This window comes from Neofelis nebulosa, chromosome 9 (genome assembly GCF_028018385.1).
Source record: "Neofelis nebulosa isolate mNeoNeb1 chromosome 9, mNeoNeb1.pri, whole genome shotgun sequence".
NCBI lineage: Eukaryota > Metazoa > Chordata > Mammalia > Carnivora > Felidae > Neofelis > Neofelis nebulosa.
In genome coordinates this window covers 57263429-57276816 of record NC_080790.1, presented here as the reverse complement: position 1 = coordinate 57276816, position 13388 = coordinate 57263429, and the positions used below count along the sequence as shown (strand labels likewise).

Here is a 13388-nt window from a genome sequence, read left to right as displayed (position 1 = left end):
ATAACATTGTGGTGCTTTTTTTCTAAAATGGTTAACCTCATTTCTTAGCTCCAGGTGAACAGAAAATTCCATTTCTCTTGTGAGGTGTTTCATTGAGATAACTACCTACTCACAGCTAAAGCTAGTACTCAGGAGGAGTCTTAGGGTGCTCTGCAATAAGTGTACTAAATCAAACACACCCAGACACACGCAGACACACCCAGACACACACATATTTCTTTTTAATGGTAGTTGTTTTTTTCTGGTTTCCATTTGCTAGGCTATTAAGAGAAGTTTTGTTTTAGTGGCTTTTGTTTCTGTGTTTATGAACTCCTTCCAGTGAGGTGCTATAATCTGGCACGTGGAGACTGTTCCCCTCTAATAGGATTTACCTTTACAAATATCTGAAAATTCTTCCAGGAGAAGATTAAATTGTTTAGCTCAATATTTAATCTGTTACTTCCTTTCTAAAGACACCCCATGGACTTTGTCATGCATTTGGCTGATACGAGCGGTATTGATCAGTCATAAACCAAAAAAAGCCAGAGAATGGCCAGCACAGCCTCTCCCATCCCCACCTTATAATTAAATTTTGATTTGAGCTGCTTTTGATTAATCTTATTTGTGAGTGTGTGAATTCGAGACGACTGCTAAGTTTCTAAAGTTGCTGGGCATTGGTCTCTGGTGGATGGCTCAGCTAAAGAACAGTATGATTGCATTTTTATGGTTTTCAGATATTTAATAGCTTCTTCCTGTCATTTTCTGAATGACTGAATATGGTTCAGCCCTCTGGGAGTGGCACAGCATCCAAGAGCTGGGAAGATGACTGAGGTCTGTGTACTTGACTGATTGCCTTAGTCTTAATTGTTCTCTTAATTAGCTGCAGTAGCAACTGCATCTGGGGAGAGATCACGGTATTGGTAAACAGCTCCACCTTGGAGCTCAGGGGAATGCCTTTTGGAGTACAGACAGTGAACAGCTCAGGGGCTAGGTTCTCCTTAAGTTCGGGGACCTGCCAAATTGGCAGCCCCCAAGGCTGATGCCCCACATGCAATCTGTCATTTCCGCCCCTGAGAAGCAGGTCTCCAACTGTTTGTCCTTAAACAAATTTTAATATGCAAAAACCTGGCTTTAGTGGGCTGAATGGACGAAGATGAAAACAAAAGGGAAGGGATGCCCAGTGAAGGCCCCCCAGCTGGGTAGTAGGCTTGGGAGTGGGAGGCCCAGGGCCCGGCTGCCAGCAGGAAGAGCAGCTCCTCCTAAGCAGTTGGCGGTCTTTCAGGAAAGGAGTTGTGGATGGGTTCACTTCAGCTGGTCTCTGAGGTGTGGCTTGGTACCTGAAGCCTCACTTTATTCTTATTACCTACTTGACATTTCTCCTTCTCTTTTGTATTTATCTACTGTAGTGTTGAACTTAACCTGAAACTTAGCCTCCCACCCCCTCTGCCTTTCCCCCCAAATAGGAGGTAGCTCATCTAATCTGAGGGTTTTGGAACCTGAAGGTGACTCAACTTGTTTCTTTGTATAAGTGACTGCACTTTGTCATGGGGACCCAATTGAGGTACTTTTAGAGCTAGTAGAACCAGTTCAGACTCACATTCATATACAGAATGGAAAGGAAAACAGGTGCTTTGGTGGGAAACTGCAAAGTTCGTACTTAATATTTTAAAAGCCAGGATAAAGTGGTAAGAAATTGGCATGGAGACACAGTGTAATCTTAAAAATAAGATGAACCAATTTTCTGCATTTGCAAGTAGATAACAGATAATTCATTGGTTGAGGACTGAGGGCACAGTGTGAATCTCTGAGCTCTCAGGCAAGTCATTTTCCTTCTCTATACAAGATTCTCCTTTGACATAAACAGGCAAGCCCTATCTACTTCACATACCTGCCAATGAAGATCATGTAAGATGATAGTAATAAACTTGCTTTGAAAGTAAAGAGCATTATTTCAAACAGGCTTTAAAGAGTTGTGATTATTTATATTTTATAATTAAATTGCAAAACATATGATCACAGGTATATTTTAATTGCATTGGAAATAAAAATGCGACTCAGATATGGTGGCATTTCATGTGAGTGTATCATGGTTGTATGGTTGGATATTTCTTCTCTTGTCACTCTTCCAGAAAATTGCCTTATGCTTAATTTAACTCTTTTTTTCCCCCACAGAGCAAAATTCTCAAAAGAACAATTCCATTATTTTGAAGGTTGCCTCTGAACCTTAACTATGTAGAGTGTTCACAGAAAAGTAATTCCTGGAAATTAAAATGATTTAAACTATGAGATCATGGTTCAAAGCCATGCATCATACCATTTACAAGACAAAACTGTAAACTGTAGAGCTAACCACTTGTGGCCATTAAAATGGAAGGGCTGCTTCCTGTCAAAAAATGTAATCAGTAAGTTCACCTTGATATTATGTCAGTGTTGGGATGACTGCATTTCAGTCACCAAAAGTCCCTCCTCCTCCTGAATCTCAGCTGTATATGGTGTAATATGTTATGTCTTCCCTTTGCCTTTCTATAGTAAAATACTTTTCGTGATGGCAGAGAGGATTACCTATGTTAACTGTCTTTGTATAGAGTCACAGCAAAATCCCTCTTTTATACTTGGGTCAAGCACAGAGGAAAGTCACAAATAGTGACAATAGGAACATTGATTACTAGATACCTTGTCATTGTTGGTGACTAAAACACCAGTAAAGGCCATTAAAAGCATCAGTTCACTTGTTATCAAGGTTTTCTCTAACAGAGGCAACCTACAATATCTTGTCATCAGGGATCACTCTTATACAGCTCCCTTCCTGGTAGGCATATGCTTGACCACCTGCCTTAGGTTGCCTTTCTTATCACCAACACAGTGTCCTACACCCAGAGAGGAGCATAGTTTAGTGTCTCAATTCCCATCCCCAACAATTTCCCTCTCACTTCTGTACTCTAGAGGCTGGGAAAATAAATACTAAATTCCTCACCTTTTCTTTCAACAAGGGGTGGCCACCCATATGCCATAGTTCTAGCCAATGTGATACAAATAGAAATATTTTATCAACTGGACTTAGGGGTGTTCTTGGGAACATTTTGCTTTTCTGATAAAAAGAAAAAAATTATAGTTTGCCCATCCTTTCATCCTTTGATTTTCTTCCTTCTGAAATTTAAATGTGATGCCCAATGGAGCATCAGCTGTCTTTTGGTTTTTCAACTAGCCAACAGGTTGAAAAAGGTGGAGGAAAGAGCCTGTGTCCAAGAAAGCAGTGGGGAGGGCAGCAGTGACCTAACCCTGCGCTCCTTGTTACAGGAGAATTAAGAACTTGCTATTTGTATAAGTCAGTGGAGGTTACCTGTTACCTGCAGTCGAAGGCATACCAAACTGATGGAAAGAGCCCTGTGAATCTGAAAAATTTACAAAGCATCAATTAAGAGGCCTCAGTAGAAACCTTCTGCTTCTTATTGAGCAAAGCCCTGTACTCTGTAACGCAGGGATTGGCCGACTATGTCCAATCGTGAAGTTTGGTTCTCTGCCTATTTTTGTAAGTAAAGTTTTATTGGAACAGAACCACACTCATTTGTTTACGTTATCTATGATTGCTTTTGCCCTACAATAGCATAGTTGAGTAGCTTCAGCACAAGTTGTGGTGGAGACTGTATGATATACAAAGCCTAAATAACCTGTCCAAATATATTTGAACTTCATGATAAGTCAGGTTGTTTTCTCTGGCCTTTTATAAAGCAGCAGAGCTCTGGGCTTTAACCTTTTAAGGCATGACTGTTGCAGTGAGGAATATCCAGCAGAGTATGCATAAATATTAGGCTTTTGGTTTTTACCAGAAACAGAGCTCTCTGGAGAGCTTGCCTTTGGAGGGGATGCACACCCTCAGACCCAGGACTCTGCAGGCCTGTGCTCAGCCAGCATTCTTTCCAATATCCAATATCTCTAAAATGAATTCTAAGTGGCTACTTGTGTCTGATTCTCCTCTAAGCTGATGCCAGGTCTATTCACTTGGAAAAACATCCCAGTTCTGGGGAAGCTGTTCTGAAATCTTTCAGTCATACATAGTGCTGCAGGTCTGCTTCTGTTAGTGCATTATCAGAATTCCTGGGTTGTCAGGTGTTTCCTTATCCTTGAATGCATTTCTTTCTTCGTGTTTTTTTTTTCGTTTGTTTGTTTTTTGTTTTGTTGTGTTCTTTTGGCATCTACAAGAAGGAAGGGAGAACATTTCTCAATACAACTAGAAATTCTGAAAATTATGTATTCATGAAAACAGATTAAGAATGAAGTCAGGGGCTGCCTGTGTGACTCAGTTGGTCATGATCTCATGGTTTGTGGGTTTGAGCCCCGCGTCAGGTTCTGTGCTGACAACTTGGAGCCTGGAGCCTGCTTCGGATTATGTGTCCCTCTCTCTCTGCCCCTCCTGTGCTCACACTCTGTCTCTCTTTCAAAAATAAACATTAAAAAAATTAAAAAATAACAAAGTCAGCATGGTTCTTACCAATTTTTCCCATTCTATCAACTTACCCCTCTCTAGGCCATGGATCTTCATTTATCTTTAGACTTTAAAAAATACTCATGCTCACTTTATTTTTTATTTCAGTGCAGATATAATCAATGCATTGCTCTCTTTTTCTCTACTCCCCCAAATACATCTTTTTGCTCTTCTTCTGATAAAAGAAACACGAATGGAAAAAGTAAGTCATAGTTTTGATATTAAGTCTCCACCTTATTATGCTCTTTCCTGTTTCTTCTCTTACAGATGGGAGGGCAAAAGTCCAACAAAAGTAAACAAGTGGAATAGGAGAAAGGACAACTATAGCAATACAATGATGAATTTAAATTTAAGCCAGGTAGTGTTGAGAATTAGTCTATTTAGAGTTGCAGTCTATTGATGGTTTTGGCTTTTGCTCCGGGGCGCGGGGGCAAGAGAAAAAATCCTAAGTTCCCATGGAACATCCTGAAAACAAAACTTGCTGGAGGACTAAGCAATCTTCTAAACTCTGGAAAATAATTAGCCAAGTAGTTTTTGGTAGTTCCTGGCCTCCAGGCAGGAAAGGATTGGGTGATGTAACCATTGTCCTCTGTCTTAGAATATAAAATTAGGGGGAACCAGTCTGGTGAATTCAGGAATTTGGATTTAAGTTCAGTGTACTGTTCTATCACACCCACTGACATGTTGATATACTGACCAAGAAAACCCAGGGTCCTGGGAGATGAGCTAGACACTGAGTTTGCAACATGCTTTGTAAAGGAAGAGAGTATTTTCATGATGTGCCGAGACACTTCCAGTAACTCCTGTCTCTAATGGAGGCAGGAAGACTAGAGAGACCCAGGAGAGGGTGCTTTGGAGTCTACCTGGCAGGTATGCATATTTCATATGGACTGAGTTCTCTGCCTGAAAGAAGATGCTTTATCAGTCAGAAGTGGAAAACATTCTGTCTTGCTGTAGCATTTCCACCCTGCATCTCATTTCCCTCCCTTCCACCATACATATGTACACCTTTCCATAGTTTGGAGATGACAGGTAAGACCACCCATAATTTACAGATGAGATAGGAGAGACCCAGAGAGGGCAGGAGAACAGCTAGGGAGAGCAGAGCTGGAATTGAAAACTTAGTTTTTGTATTCCAACCCTCCCTTTCTTTCTGCGGTGTGTAGAGTCTCTAGTGAAGGAGAAATTGACAGCAATTGGTGTAGACTCTGAGATCTTAACCAGCAAAGAAAGTGGATGGGCTCACAGGTAAGCAACAGTTGCTGCAATGCAGTCTGTAAACTGTAAAAAAAAAAATATATATATATATATATATATTTATTTATTTATATTCCATATTATATATATAAATATATATATGTAAGTATATATATAAATATATATTAGGTTAACTTAGAACCTCCAGCCTACAAGTTCATGAATATCAGAAGGGGAATGGAAGGTGGAAGCCAGGGCATTTGGATCAAGCCATTGCAATCCTTGGCTCAGCCATAGAATGTCACCTTTATATCATGTAACTCTCAGGATAACAGTGTTTCCTAGGGGGTAGAAAAACAGAGATTTTTTTTAAAGGAGCAATTTTAAAAGCCCAGAATTATCTCAACCAGTGCCTGAGTAATTCATAGACATCATTGATATTTAAAAAATTTTCTTTCTTCTGCCTATTTTTCCATATTATTATTATTATTATTATTATTATTATTATTATTATTTGTAGTTTACAGGAATTGTGTGCCTACTTTCTTAATTTTTTCTTTAGCATAGGTTTTATAAATTACATGTTTTCCTTTAAAAATTTAGATTTTATTTAATGGGCAGCCTAAATGAACTTGAAAAATTCTTAGGTACCTAATACCAAGAATCCTATATTCTTAAAATACTCTTCATAAAAGAAAGCATAAAGCTAGCTATATTATGGTTTGGGTGTAATGAATTTTCAAAGACTGAAAATTGAAGACCTACATTGTGGGGAAAAGATGGTTTGTGGAGAGAAGCCAGTGCACATTGAAAAGACAACACAGGAGGATCCCTGATGGGGACAATGGGGTAAATATATAAGTTAACCCCAGGGACCAGTGGAGGAGTCAGTTACCTGGCTACTCAAACAACAAGTGTTTTGGAGGTTCTTTGTGTATAAGCCGTTTTGTAGCCATTACCTTTCTGAAAACATGGTCATGCTGCCTTTTAAAGGAGGAATTGAAGAGCCAGCCATCAAGTCCTAGAGATTTGTTCATCTCAGAAGTGCTGGGTATCCTTGGGTTGTGGGAAACATCCTGGGCATTTGGCATCCTGGATAAGATGGCTCTATCATTGCTCCTCCTTCTGTTTCTATCTTACTGTATGTTGTTTTGGTCGGGAGGGAAAGGAGCCCAGTGGCAGTGCTTGCTTGCCCTTCTGGCAAGTGCTGACCATGGTGAAGGATTCATTTCCTGACAAGTGCTTATGTTTACTGCTTCTCCATCTTTCCCATCTGGAGCACGCCTCACTCAACAACTGGTTAGATTGAGAAGATCCCTTAGGGTCCCTCTTACCCATGGTCTTTACTTACTTTTGAAATTCATGTTTCTTTTTGGGTGTGCATTGCTCGTTTTATAATTGGACTCAATTCAGCAGTAGCTCTGGCCAGTAGCTATTAATTATCACTTTGTTCTCCTCTTCCCATAGCAATTATTAATTAAACTGCTCAGAGAGTCATAATGAGAAATTAAAGGCTGTGATAATGTTTTAGGAAGCCATGTCCCTCGGTCTTACAGGTCTGCATTCTGTTCCAAAGGCAAAGCAGGGTTCATTGTTTAATTCATAGACATTTACAGAGTTTCCTCTAGGGAGAAGGCTTCATGCCAAGAAGTGGGCATACAAAGCTGAGGGCTCATGTTCTAGGGAGGAACTTCAGATCATGGTGTGAACTGTTTTTTGATCCAACCCTAATTCCTATTCCTATTTCTTTCTCAACCTGTGCCACCCCATGGAGAATCAGGCCCAACTTTCTTTCTACCTTCATTACCCACTGTTCCCTCCCACAACTTTAAGGGCACTCGGGTTAATTGTTCCCCTTCTGAGTTCCTATAGCAACCTTATATAAATCTCTATTGTAGAACTAATATTTTATCATTTTTTAAAGCTCAGCTGCTTCTCTCATCCTCAGAAAATTTTTTCAAAGTTTAAACTGACATTTATTACTATTTTTTTTTTTCATCTGTGTATCACCAACCCCTAGCCCAAGTCTTAGCTTAGCACCTGGTATTTGGTAAATATTGAAGTTTTGTAATTTCAAGTAAGGATCGATGACTAGGTGGCAGGCTCAGTTCTAGGAACAACTTTAGAGTTGCTGCAGGGGGTAAAAATCTAGACCTAAGGAGCAAATTGGGTGGGGCCGTGGGGGTGGCCTTCCATGGAGGCCAATGTACAGTTCAGTCAGGTCCATTATGTAGAGCCAGCCCACCCTACTGCACTCCAAAGGAAATGCGAACATTTCCTCTCAGTCTGTTTCATTGCCAGTATCAACCCACACTCAGCCTCTCGTGGTATTCCTTGCTTTTGACTTCTATGGCCATCTGATCCCTTGGCTCCAAGCTCCACATCTAAATGCTCACCTCAGGGCTTTCTTTCTTTATAAACCTTTTGGACATGATTTTCCTTAGCAGTTTGACCCCTAGCAGTCTCTTTTGGACATACTAGTATCTGCTCTGGATCCTAGGATCAAATCCCACTGACTTGGACCCAGAGTGGCTGGCTGCCCCTGTGATACCATTTCAGGAAGTAGAAAAGCCATGATGAGCCAGTCAGTCCTCCACACTCTTTGAATTTCCTCCCTTAACATCTGCCTTTTCACAGGGGCTCCCAGAAATGTTTCTTGCTTTGGTTTACAATGCAATGGAAGAGGTCATTTTACTTTCTAGTGTATATAATGTGTACAAAAGAATTTGAAAGAAATTTTTGGTTGGGAGGAAGGAAAGAGAGCTTATGGCTGGTGGGTGGGTGGGTAGCAGGATTCAGTTTGGAGAAAGTCTCTACTGCAGTGTAGAGAAGGGATCATTTGGAAAGAGGAATGTCACCCATACTATAGAGGCAGTAGACACCAGTGGACATCTGTTGTTTTGCCACTCAGTATCTATTCACTTTTCTTTTGTTAAAATACTGTGATATTCTTGGGAACTATCATTCCACCAGCCTGAGCATGTTGAATCCACCAGAGTGTGAGGTGGGGAGTACATGCAAGTCAGCCTTGGCCAATAGTATATACAGTCCCTGGCCACTGAGGTGGTTCAGTGAGAGTCAGACCCAATAATTTTCATTCAGTATTTTGGGGAAAATAATTCCCCCTTTTCTTCTAGGTTTGTGGTTATGAGAATATAAGCCTGGAGAAGGCCACCTTAATGGGGCAAATTCCTGGGAGTGAAATCCGTGTAAGTGAGAGCAAATACCAGTGATTAATAGGCTTGACATCCTTTGGGAAGTAGAGCCAGGTATGCTTTCTATATCTCAACTATTCGGTCAGTACATATCCTTTTCGCTTAACCCAGTTTCAGTTGTTATTTTTTCTGTTACTTGCAACCAGAGATGTCCTGAGGAACATAGCAAGTAGAGGAAATGTCTCTGGGTTTGAGGTCAGAGAACCTGAGCGTAAAACCTATGTCTGTCACCAATTGGCTGCATACTTAGCTTTCCAGGGCCTCAGTTTCTTTATCTATAAAATGATGCCTATATCAGGGGTGTATTGGTCAATGTTGTTTGTAGTAAGCACTGAAAATATCTCTAGTTAAGTAGAAAAGTAATTCATTGGAAGGGTATCTGATAACTCATGGCATTGAGAAGGCTAAGGAAACAGGACTGGAAAATGAGCAGAGATCAAGGGAACTGAGCAGCCAGAATCTCAACTAAAGTTCAGCTGAAGGAACAGTCCTGTTAGGACCCTGCCACCTCTCCATGCACCACTGCGTGGAGGCACCCTATTTGATACTGCATGGCTCACAGGTCCATTACTCTTGGTGGCACTCATTCCACATTTAAAGCTTGCTTAATGCTGGACATCCTATTGGGTAAGATAGTGAAGGGTTTCCCAGAAGGGAATAGGGCTTGGATGTTGGGCGGCTTAACATAATGACAAAAGTTCACATCAAAAAAGCTGCTGAAGAATCGCACGAGGTAAGGGCTATAACGGCCCAACATTGTGCTCTATCACTGTTAGTTCTTCTTTCCCTTCTTTACATTTCTGACCAGTGCTGATCCTACCAATCTTTTTTTTTTTCCTTCCAAATTTTTATTTAAATTCTAGTTCGTTAATACCTAGTGTAATAGTGTTTTCAGGAGCAGAATTTAGAGATTCATCATTTACATACAACACCCAGTGCTCATCATAAGTGCCCTCCTTACTACCCATCACCCATTTAGCCACCCCCCCCACAACCCCATCAACCCTCAGTTTGTTCTCTATTATTCAGAGTCTCTTCGGGTCCTACCAATCTTATAAGTCTCTGTATTTAGAGAACCACCTGTCACCAAGTCCCAGATCTAATAGGCTAAATTAGGCTGACCAGCAGATTCCATCCTCTGCACACTAAAATATTCAGTGACTTTCTCTCTCACTGGGGATCTCTCCATTCTATCAACTTTGCCCAGTTTTCCTTTGCTGTGTGTGGTCTCAGTTACTTTGCTAAATAGCTAGTGTCTTTAGGGCATAGTCAATATCTATTACATCATTTCCCGTTAAGTGCTCAGACATAACCTAGCACATGGCAGGTGTTCTTCAGATCAGCGTTTATTTACTGATTTGTTCAAAATTAGTAGTGGTTGGCTGCCTATTCCAAGAAATCATGGATGGGATGTATTCCTAGTACTAATAACTGTGTCTACCTGCATTTAGGCATCTGTTGAATGGATGAGTGGATGGTAATGTCATAGTAGGCAACATCCAGCATCCTACTGCAGCTTTAAGACTGCTATTCATGCCTGTAAGTGGGACCTTGGATTGTGCCACTTGTTAAGTATCTTAAAGATTGCTACCCAGATCAAGGTAAATGTTAATAGTGATGATGTACTGAGTTCTGCCTAATCTCAGGTAAGAGGCAGAGGTGTGTACTGGGGAATTGAATACCTCTGTGTAGGGTGGGCACATGGAGTGGGCAGGCCATTCTAACAGCAATAGGCATCTAGGAGGACCTCTTACATGCTGGGTACTGATGTATGAAGAGGAGAGAAATACAGCTTTGCCTTTGAGAAACTCAGAGCCTAGTGTGCTCACAAATCCTGGCTTTTTAGATGCTCTGAAGTTAGTCCTCAGTGGAGAGTGTATCCTTGGGAGGAATTAAGTAAGAGAGGAAAGATTCCTGTGTTGGCAACACTATTCATGGGTTTTAAGTTCCAGAGGATTCTCTTGGACAGAGAATTTCCCAATATTTCTTTTCTGTAATTCAGGTCAGAGGTTTATGCAGGCAGTATAGTCTTCCTCATTTCCTGACATTTCCAGTGTCTTTCACAATAGCTTATTACCAAATTTCTGGGATTTAATCTTGTCCAGGCCTTTTTACTACCACAAATTGGTAATCACTGTGTGTGTACGTGTCAAGTGTGTGTGTTGTGTGTGTGTGTGTGTGTGTGTGTGTGTGTGTGTGTGCAGGCACAAGTACACATATGATTATGTGTGGAGATGATAACATAATGAAGAGAGGGGTGGAAACCAGGGCTGGTGGAACAAGAGAGAGGAGAAGGATGTGTATAACTGTTAGCTCTTTATTTCCTGATTCACTATCAGTGACTCTGTTAATGCTTTGCTTGTTTAGCTAATTTGCATCAGTCTGTTACTAGGAACTTTAAATGTTCAAAGGCCTTAAGGTCTTTTTGTTTTATGAGTTTTGAGAGTCTAGAGGAGGTACAGCCAGCAGACAGGTGGAAAGACATTCTTCCCTGACATCTCTACAGTCTCTGGTCTGCCTTTGAGGACAAGCATTTAGAGCCTCCTTTGAGGGCTGTCCACTTGTTAAAGGAGTTGATGCGGTTTCCTCTTTAGTGACTTGGGAAGAGTGGGGTGGGGTGGGATGGGGGAGTTAATTCTCTGGTGCCTAGTTCAGTGCCCCAGGCTTAGGAGATGCCCCAAAGCATGTTGCTTACCCCTGCTGCTCTTCTGCCCCATTCAACAGCTTCGCAATTTGGCCTCTTGCTCGGTGAATTTTCCATTCTTAGTGTTTCTCCCACATGCACTCAGTTGTTCCACAATCCCACAGAGGTTGTATGGTCTGTGCACAGGGCATGTAATTTGCTGATCCCATGATTAGACATGCACACAAACCTCAGTGCTATTAAAATGAACTCTGCAGTTGGCCTTTGGATTGCTTCCCCCTAAACAAATCTCCTAGGCACATGTGAATGGAATTAGTCCTCAGATCACTGTGGCCTGCAGCATACTGGTGTTGAATACTTTTGCTCTGTAGTACTTCTGTGGTTGTAGGCAGCCCAGAATCCTGTGATCAGAGGCATATGTATTGATTTTGGGTGCCTTCTTTGGGCCAACAATTTCAAAGTGAGAAGTGCCTCACTCTTAGTCTCAATGTGGTTTGGGTGTAGAACTTGAGGAAAGAGTTCTTGGTTCTTTCTTTCTCTGATTTTGTTCCTTTGTTGTCTTGGCAACTAGAATAATAATCTTAAATGTCTGTGTTTGTATATTCTTTAGAGAATATTTTATCACAAGTCTTTTCCAAGAATGTCTGTCTCACAATGCATTGATTATTCCTCAGTGTCTTCCTTTTGTGTGTTTGTGCATTTATTTTCTGCAATTGAGAGAAAGAAATGTTAGCATGATGTAACTGGCTCTGGGGCTAAGGATCAAGAGTCCTCAGTATAGGACATTTTACCTTGCTGGCCTTCAGTTTTCTGGATTAAATAGACCAGATGACTATAAACTCTAAGCCCCCATGACTGTATGCCAGAATTAGGTAAGAATGTGCGATTACTTGCTATGATTCTTATAATAATAATCATTTCCATTATGAATGGGAATTTTCCAGTTTTTTACTCTTTCACTGTAGTATTTTTTTTGTTTGATGAAATATGTTACTTCATGTACTTTAATCATTAGTATTTTGGGGGAGGGGTGAATGCTGCCAAATAAACACAATAATAACTGGCAGAAGGTTGGTGCTATCTCAAGGCATTGTTTTACAGTGATTGGAATGAATATCACGGAGGTTTCTTTCTCTGCTTTTTAAGAGATCTCTTGTATTGTTCCCTCTCTCCTAAAACTGACCCCCCACCCCATCCCCTCTTATTGACTTGCAGGCTTCAAAGAAACTTCAGACATCCCTGAGGAAGTGAGTCCTCATGGTACAAGAGGCGCCCCAGGAGGACAGAACATCCAAACACACTGGTTTGGAATCCCTGATACCTGACACATTGATGCTTCAATTTTGATTTTGGAGTCATTCAATTTTTCTTTGGGTCCATATGTGATGGTTAGGGACGGATCTTTGGTGCCTAGGGCAGGATGTCTCTCCCTTGGCCATATCACACATATGTATCATTTCAGAGCTGGAATTGGAATATTAGCTTCACCCAGGATTATATTTTCCTTGAATCATTGGTCAGTAAAAGCAACATACATAATGGAGCATTATTCCTTTATTGTAGCATTTAGGTAGAAAAGAGAAAATGTCAAACATGTAGGATAAGACTTTCAATGATAAGTGCATATTTATTATTTAAAATATAATAATATCACTTGTAGTACCACATCAGTTGTTAAAATATTGACATACTTCTCTCCTGGGTGGTAAATAGCTGCTTCCTTGAGTTTCCTGTGTGGCATGCTACCATGGCCTGCTTGGTCATTACCCCCAGGCTACCTAGTCCTTACTCCCCATGATCCTGAAATATTAGGAGGCCTCCAGCATCCTGCTATAGCTCTAAGACTGCTCTTCATTCCTGTAGAAAGTTT

General features: G+C 40.8%; 1 long non-coding RNA gene across 1 annotated transcript; it reads right to left on the bottom strand.

The window, feature by feature from the left end:
• Positions 1 to 1672: 1672 nt before the first annotated feature.
• Positions 1673 to 12034, bottom strand: LOC131485006 (uncharacterized). Its single transcript, XR_009248573.1, has 2 exons — positions 11570 to 12034; positions 1673 to 4172 (listed from the first exon to the last, which is right to left on the bottom strand). It is a non-coding gene; the product is annotated as an uncharacterized LOC131485006 (long non-coding RNA).
• Between the last annotated feature and the right edge of the window lie 1354 nt (positions 12035 to 13388).